Source organism: Mauremys mutica, unplaced genomic scaffold (genome assembly GCF_020497125.1).
Source record: "Mauremys mutica isolate MM-2020 ecotype Southern unplaced genomic scaffold, ASM2049712v1 Super-Scaffold_1559, whole genome shotgun sequence".
NCBI lineage: Eukaryota > Metazoa > Chordata > Testudines > Geoemydidae > Mauremys > Mauremys mutica.
Window position 1 is genome coordinate 965,251 of NW_025423353.1, and position 6,000 is coordinate 971,250.

General features: G+C 53.6%; 3 non-coding genes across 3 annotated transcripts; 2 read left to right on the forward strand and 1 right to left on the reverse strand.

The window, feature by feature from the left end:
- The first annotated feature begins 3,018 nt into the window (after nt 1-3,018).
- Nucleotides 3,019-3,090, forward strand: TRNAD-GUC. The gene has a single exon. It is a non-coding gene; the product is annotated as a tRNA-Asp (tRNA).
- A 2,387-nt stretch (nt 3,091-5,477) lies between these two features.
- TRNAI-AAU lies at nt 5,478-5,551 on the reverse strand. The gene has a single exon. It is a non-coding gene; the product is annotated as a tRNA-Ile (tRNA).
- A 112-nt stretch (nt 5,552-5,663) lies between these two features.
- TRNAA-UGC lies at nt 5,664-5,736 on the forward strand. The gene has a single exon. It is a non-coding gene; the product is annotated as a tRNA-Ala (tRNA).
- Nucleotides 5,737-6,000: the final 264 nt, after the last annotated feature.

The following is a 6,000-nucleotide window of genomic DNA, read 5'->3' on the forward strand; positions in this document are numbered from 1 at the left end:
CTTGTTTCCCACACGGCGGCAAAGGTCGAAGGACACAAGAACTGGATTCATCACTCTCGACTGAAAGCAGTGCCTGCTCCTGAACAGTGGACTGTGCAGCCTGCTAAAGAAGCAGCTTCTAGCGACGATTTGGGACTTAAACTGCTATTCAAAAGACAATAAGGGTCGCTGGGAATGCCCTGTGATCTCTCTGAACAGCCACAGCGCACTTCCCACGAGCACCCTGAGCATTGGTTTTATCTATTCACAGAAGGCCGACCTAATTTCTGGTCCTGGTCCTTTTATTTTCTGCTTTGTTTGGTGGCTTTCATTCTTATCCATTGGGCATTTGGGTTGCTGTAATTGCCAGTATGGGTTCAGGTTTAGGGTCTTTCACAGCATTCTTTTTTGTCACAGAGGCATTCCTTCTGTTCCCTCCTGTTACAGCCACAGCACATGCAGAATGGGGACCTCTCCCTACAGATATGGCTACCAATACATATGAAGCCCTGAAAATTGCTTTTGCCCGTGAGTTTAATCTCTCCAACTGTTGGATATGTGCCCAGATTCCCCATCATTCAGCGGGGCTGCCCTGGCGTGCCGTTCCCCAAAATTGGTCTGATATTTGCCAGGAAATATTGATAACTTCTTATAATATACGGCAGCCTTTTGTGTCGGGCAGAGTTGGAGGAAGCCTAAGCCATAATTGTTCTCAGGAGCGCTTTTATAGTTTGACCAACAGCTCCTGGCAACCCTTTGGCAACCTCTTACAAAAACCTACCCCCATCAGACTTCGGGTTGTACCCCAAGGTCTGCTTTGTTTTAGGGAGCCTTCTTCACCTAATGCCCTTTGGTTTGCAGGTAATAGTTCCTGTCACTATTACTTGTCTCCAACAACTAATGTTACAATCCCCTTTCTCAACAGCACTGGCCAGGATACTGGGGAAGGACTCCAGTACTGGCCCCCTCATATTGCCACCCAGTGCCAGCAGGGGATTAATGGGCTGGTTGCTAATGGACAGGCATTTTTTATATGTGGCCGTAATGCCTACAAGTGGCTCCCACATGGGTGGCATGGAAGTTGCTATAAAGGATTCCTTGCCCCTCCCCTCTGTGTTGTAGCCCACGCTCCCTCAGGTCACCCCAGGTACTACCGGTCCCTGAGAGCTACCCTTGAACCCATCGGTGAGGGAGATAGATTGGAATGATATTCCTCCCTTCTTATGGAGTAGGACAAATGGCCCAACTTTATAAGAGACTTTCTGTATTCCTTACTCAGTTTGCCAATGACACCCTGGCCATAGACAAAGGCATAAATTCTGAGTTATACCAACTCCGGTTATTATCCCTGCAAAATCGCCAGGCCCTAGATTATATTTTGGCCTCACGGGGCGGGGTCTGTGCCCTTATTGGGGACGAATGTTGTATTTATGTCCCAGAATCTTCACAGGATATTAACAAGCACATCCTGTCAGCTGAACGGGCCTTTAACCTGTGGAAGGCCCAGGAAGCAGAACCTACTATTTTTGATTCCCTCTGGGGTTGGTTACCTGATCTAGGGGGATTAGGGGGAGGTATTGTTCGCCTCCTGCTCACAGGTATTGTAATCTGTTTTGTTCTCTTTCTTTTGCTCGCTTGCTGTAAAGCACTTATACATAAGCTTTGTACCCCCCATTCCCCAGATGTTCCCTTGTGCCCCTTAATTGATGACCCTGATTGTATGGAACTTAATCACTTTTTGTCTTCAGAGTATGAGAAAACTCTGCCAAAGGTTGTTGAGTGTTCTCAAAGGAGGAATTGTTGGTGTCACTGGGCGTAGCTACCAGGTAACTTGGGGGGGTGGAAGACCATGAGTGTCGATGAAGCCCCCCTGCTCTGGGTCTAAGTGAGCCACAGTAACTCCATCTTGTGAACTTTAACCAACCTAAATGCTAACAGCCTAAAAGCAGAATATGTGAGAGTCAGCTTTTCTAGCAGACAGCTGCGGTCCTGTTTAACTAGCAAAAATAGTGATAAGAGGGGGAGAAGTCTTCATGTGCCTGAGCTGACAAGGCCAACAGATAAACATGCGGATGAGAACTTTTCTAACAAGCTCTATGTAATGCCTAATGTAGCTGCAGTTAACAAGGGACGGGTAGGGGGGAATGAAACAAAGGCTTTAACAAACAGCTTGACATATAAAAAGGGAAAATTGCTTGTTTTTGTTGCGCTGGATTTGAGATACTGTTTCTCCTAGTGCCTGCTTTGAGATCTCAAATAAACTTTGGTTTGCTTCTCCACCTTGGTGTGTTTATTGGAGCGCAGCACAACGGGCAGCGAACCACTGTTGCTGTCGCCTCAGGCCTCTGTGCCGGCAACACCCGGGCCGCAGCAACCACAGTTCAAATCCCGATCATGACATTGCTTTTTGGTGGGGAGGGGCTATCCTGCAGCACGCCTCGTGGCTCAGTCTGATGGCGTCCGTTTGCAAAGAGAGCCATCAGCCGGTCCTTAGTTTCTGCTTGGTAAAGGCAAGTCCGTGGGGTTCATCGGTCAGAAAAAGAGTCCCAGGACTTCTTGCTGGGCGCCAGGGTCCAAAAGCAGCGCATTCCCTCCTGGAAAGGGCTGTGTTTCGAATATCCGTTCAGTGCGCATTGAAGGGAAGGATCTGCGTGCCTGGGAAGCTGCGTCCCTCCAGAGGCGCTTGAGAAGCCAAAGGGGCCGTGGGTGAGTTTGTGATGAGGTGAGTGTGAAGTGTGGAAGGGGGAGGGTGTCAAGAGGAGGTTTTGAGAGGAAAAAAGGTGCTGCTGAGCTGGTAGGGGAGGGCAAGGTCCCAGGCGGGTGTTGTGTGAGGAGCTGTGTAGGCCCGGAAAGGCGTCCTGCTGGGCAAGGGCAGGTGAGGAGGGCCAGGGCTTTTCCCAGGGCTGTTGCTGCGGCCAAAGCCTTTGGGAAGCAGAAGAGGGCCAGGGGTGTTGTTGCCTGCTGGGGCCCATGCAACGGTGTAGGTGTATGCTGACCATAACTGGTCTCTGGGAGCTGGGGCCACTCACCATGCCCCTTTCCTCGTTAGTATAGTGGTGCGTATCCCCGCCTGTCACGCGGGAGACCGGGGTTCGATTCCCTGACGGGGAGGGTGACCCCTTTTGAAGGAGGGACAAAGAAATCCCTGGCCTGCCCACCACATGCCTTGCATTCTCCTCTGACGGCCACTTCCCTTCACACCCCGCACTGATGGCTTTCACCTCCAGAGAGACAATTACCTCACAAAGACACGCTCGCCCTAGCCAAAGCCTCCCCCGGGCCCAGCTTCGGGGCCTGTACATGGGGGCACGTTTCAGAGTGGCAAAGGGAAATAGGCTGGCCAGGGCCATGAGGACAATGACCCAGACAAACGGGGAGGGACTTGGTCCAGGGGTGGAGGAAGACAGAAAAAGGGACAGGCATGGGATTGGCTTCCTGTCTTTTTTCCTTTGCTCAGCATTTGACCTGTGACTGTAATGGGGAGACTTGAGAAAGACCTGTGGCCGCCGGTGAGGTAGGTGGCCGCCCCAGGAGCACAGAGCTGAGCATTTTCCAGTGTGCTGCTTCCTGTACCCCCAGCGCCTGGCCGTGATCGTATAGTGGTTAGTACTCTGCGCCGTGGCCGCAGCAACCTCGGTTCAAATCCGGGTCACGGCATTGTTTTTTGGTGGGGAGGGGCTATCCTGCAGCACGCCTCGTGGTTTTTCCATCCTGGTGTTACAGAGATAGTGTACTTTCTTTCTTTCTTTTAATAAAATCCTTTTCTTTTTAGAACCTGATTGATTTCTTCCCTTGTTTGGATTTTCAGGGGAAGTGGAGGGGGAAAAGTGAATCCCTCTTTGTTTGATTCAAGGAGTTTGAATCAAGGTATCTTTCCCAACAACTAGGAGAGGGGGAAGAAGGTGGGGGAATGGTTTATTTCCCTTAGGGTTACGAGTCAAGGAGTTTGGATCTGTGTTCCCCAGGGAAGGTTTGGGGGAACAGGGCGTGTGCTAGACACTGGAACTTCTAGAGGGTGGCAGCTTTACCAGATCTAAACTAGGATTTAAGTTGAGAGGGGCCCATGCAGGTCCCCATCTTGTGGACGCTAAAGTTCGAAGTGGGGAATAAACATATGACGGGGCGATGCCCGCATTCTCCCAGCCTGTCGACTAAGGGCTCCTGATGAGCGTGGTGGACGGGAAATTCGGCCATCTGACTTTTGGCCTTGCTGCCCGTAGCGGTCAGGCCGAAAAATCAAAAGCCATCCTCCCCAGGCCCACAGCCACCCAGGGGCTCCTCTGCACCATCTGGCCTCCACGAGTGCCGCACTCTGACCAGCTGAACCAGGAAAGCCACGGGAAACTTCTCAAGGTCTTCCCCTGGTGTGGGCTTGGATGCGAAAAGCACCTGGCCGTTCATCAGCTGTTGCAAGAAGTGTGCAGAGTAGGAGTAGCGATGGGGCTGTAGCTTTCCACAGCATCTCAATTTGGGCAGCTTTCCATTCCCCTTTTCTGTGTAATGTCCCTCCCACGGGTTTCACTTGCGGAGCTGTGCGACTCTGGCAGGGTGGCCATTTAGAAATCTTTTCCTTGCTTTTCTTTTTCGCCTGGCCCCAGCGTTAGGCCCGTCTGGGTGTTTCAGTGTGTGTGTTTTCCCATTTGGAGGCATTTGGAAGTTTGGAAGGGGAGCCGAAAGAGGAGTCTTTTTCACAAGCAAGTTGGCTTTCTGCACAGGTAGGGCCCTTGGCCGTAAAGCTTAGCTCCGTCAGTGCGTCTGCATGGGGTTCCTCCAGTGCCTCAAGAGCCCGTGCTAAACTCTCGGTGTGGGCGTTTGGCTTGCGCCAGTCAGAGTGCGGTGCCTGCGTCTTCCCAGGGCCGGCTCCCGTGAGGGGTGCATAACTTGGGAGGAAAGGGGTAGAAGAGAAAGCAGGTGAAGCTGACTTTGAGTGGTGGTGCCCCTGGGCGGAGTGGTCCTCCTGCTCCTTCCTGTCGGAGGTGTGGGCTTGGGGGGTCTGGCTGTGGGCGGTGGGAGGATGGTGTCCAGGGAAGCCCCAAAGGTCACCCTGCACCGGCGGAGTGTGAAGCCTCTCCCCTAGGTTGGGGTGCCGAGTATGAAGCCTTCCTCTGTGGCTTGGGCTGGGGAGCGTGATCCGGCGTCGGGTACATTTGGGTGGAGCTGGCGGCCGGCAAGAATTCGGGCCATCAGGTCAACCCTCTGTGGACAATGGGGGCGAGCCGGCAGGCCTGCGATTTTGGCTTTGCGGGCTGGCAGCTCAACCCTGGCCTCCTATGAGCCTGGAAGGCAGCCGGCCGGGCTCACCCGTCTCCAAGTTCCTTTCAGGCAGCAGGTGGAGCGAGGAGCCCAGGGAGGGGAGCCCAAGGAGGTGTCAGGAGCTTGGTCCTGCCCGGTGCCTGCGCCCAGCAGGGCTCTTGCCCGCTCCAGGCCCACCTGGTTTTGCCCTCTGCCACCCCTAGCAGTCAGCCAAAAGAGCAGAAGGCACCCTCTCCCTCCCGGAGTGGCCAGCATAGGGCTTGAACCCATGACCTTGGCATTATTAGCACCACGCTCTAACCAACTGAGCTAGCCGGCTAACAGCAATGCCTTCCTTGCCTGACCCTTTTGGAAGGAGTCACTGGCTGGCACGGGGAACGATGTGGCCTCCGTTATCGAATGGATGGATCGAGACGCCACCTGCCAAGGTAGGGGAATTAGCTCAAGTGGTAGAGCGCTCGCTTTGCATGCGAGAGGCAGCGGGATCAATGCCCGCATTCTCCAGCGGCAAGGCAGACCCCGGACCTTCTCTTGCCCTTCTTTTAGAAGCCATGGACAGTCAGCCGGCTCAGCTCCTCCAGTGGCCTCCATCCCTCTCCCCGCTTGGCTTCCCAGAAAGCCAGCCCTTGCGGAGCACAAAGCTTTTCCTCCCCGGCCCTTCTCCCCCTTGCGCTTACTGGGAGGCTGGAGACAGCTGGGGGAAGTTAGCTCAAATGGAAGAGCAGGGGAGAAGTAGTCAGACCCAGACACACATTCTCCAGCCTGCTC